The sequence below is a fragment of the Dendroctonus ponderosae genome, unplaced genomic scaffold (assembly GCF_020466585.1).
Source record: "Dendroctonus ponderosae isolate FM_Combo_2020 unplaced genomic scaffold, Dpon_F_20191213v2 Dpon_F_20191213_5, whole genome shotgun sequence".
NCBI lineage: Eukaryota > Metazoa > Arthropoda > Insecta > Coleoptera > Curculionidae > Dendroctonus > Dendroctonus ponderosae.
The window spans coordinates 286471-288140 of record NW_026018715.1 but is presented as its reverse complement, the minus strand read 5'-3'; positions in this window follow the sequence as shown (position 1 = coordinate 288140).

The following is a 1670-nucleotide window of genomic DNA, read 5'->3' as shown; positions in this document are numbered from 1 at the left end:
CTGTTGCCATTCAATGTGATTGTGTTATCCTGATAATTTATTTGTGCATTTAGCTTTTCGAGTTCATTAGAACCAATTAAAGCGTCAAATTGGCCATGCCATTTAAAAATACGAAATTTTAAAGGATTTTCCACGTTAAATTCTGCAAATAGGGGAATTTTAATATTTTCATCACTTGTGAATGTCGTAAAAACTGACTTTATAGCGAAACGTTATTTGAATAAAAGTTCTTTTGAAAAGTTATTTGTGACTTCGGGGTTTATAATGGAGTCTGAAGCTCCTGAATCTATTAAAACGCTAAGTCCTAATTTGGGCAAGATTATGTAGGGTAGTTTGACGTTAACTAAATTATTCAGATGTATTATCGGGGGTTCTCCGGGGGCTCGGTATTTTGAAAATTTCCACTATTGTTTTGTGTGGAATTTTTCCATGCAAGGAATTCACGATATTCTGGATCATCTCGAAACTCGTTATTTAATCTAGATATATCTGAGTCATCATAATTATCAACACAATTATTTACTGAATGGTCATTAGAATATGAGTGAGTGGGCAAATGGTTTGTCAACAATGAGTCAAGATTATGAAGATTCTGGCGAACATTCTGTCGATTAGAGGACGTTCTTGCGGACATTGGTTCCCAATTCTGATTGTTTCTAATTTGATGTACTACGTCAAGTTGAGGGGGCATCAATTGTCGCAGAGGAGGATTTCTTTGAAAATTGTTTGTGTTTGAGTTATTATTATTTCTAAAGAACGGGGTTCTAGGTCTTTGTTGATTGCTAGACGTATTAAAAGGTCTGGGGTTATTTTGAATAAATGATCGGTTTTGTGAGCGGGACATGAGATTTGAATAACGTTCACAGTGTTCCAAGCATTCATTCAAGGTATGGGGATAGGAATAATACACCGTCTCGCGATAAGGTGGCTGTAAACCCGCAATAAAAGTTTTAAAAGCTTCCGTATAGTAAATTTCTTTTAACATAGCCACTTTCTGTGGGTTACTATGTATAAGTTGTACGTGTTTCATCAGAGTATTGAATTTTGTGTTAATACGTAAATGAAAATCTCTATAATGTTCATTATATTTTTGCCTTTTATTTTGTAATTCATTGAACTGAATTGAAAGTCTTCCGATTTTGTTTGACCGAACTGTTCTAAAAGAGCTTTACGAATATTTTTCCAAGTACTGAAAGAATCAGGAATAAAACTATGATAGTTATTTGAAGTAATATACGTGTGGGCTGTGTTTTTCAGTTTACTCACGATGTGGAGATTTAACAGATGGACTTGTACATTCGAGCACATTGAAAAAGTACCGGATTCAAAGAGTTTAATTATACCATCAACCGTTATAATAAAAGTAGATAAAGTATCGGTTTTGTCGGGTGAAAAATTTGGAATGGTTTGGCAAAAGCTTTTCAATTGTTCGTCGGTAATAACTGGAGGAGCCATTTCTTTAGCTTTTTCAGTTCGAGATTGATTAATTGATTTGCCTTTGTTAGAAATTGAAATGAGACTGAATTCAAGCAGAAGTTGATCAATATTATTGTGCATATCTGACTTATTCAATACGCAACACTCGGATATTGTGACCAATGAAAGATAATGAAAAAGAAATTCAGATTTTCCTAATTACCAAATGAATATGTAACTTACTCAGATAGTAT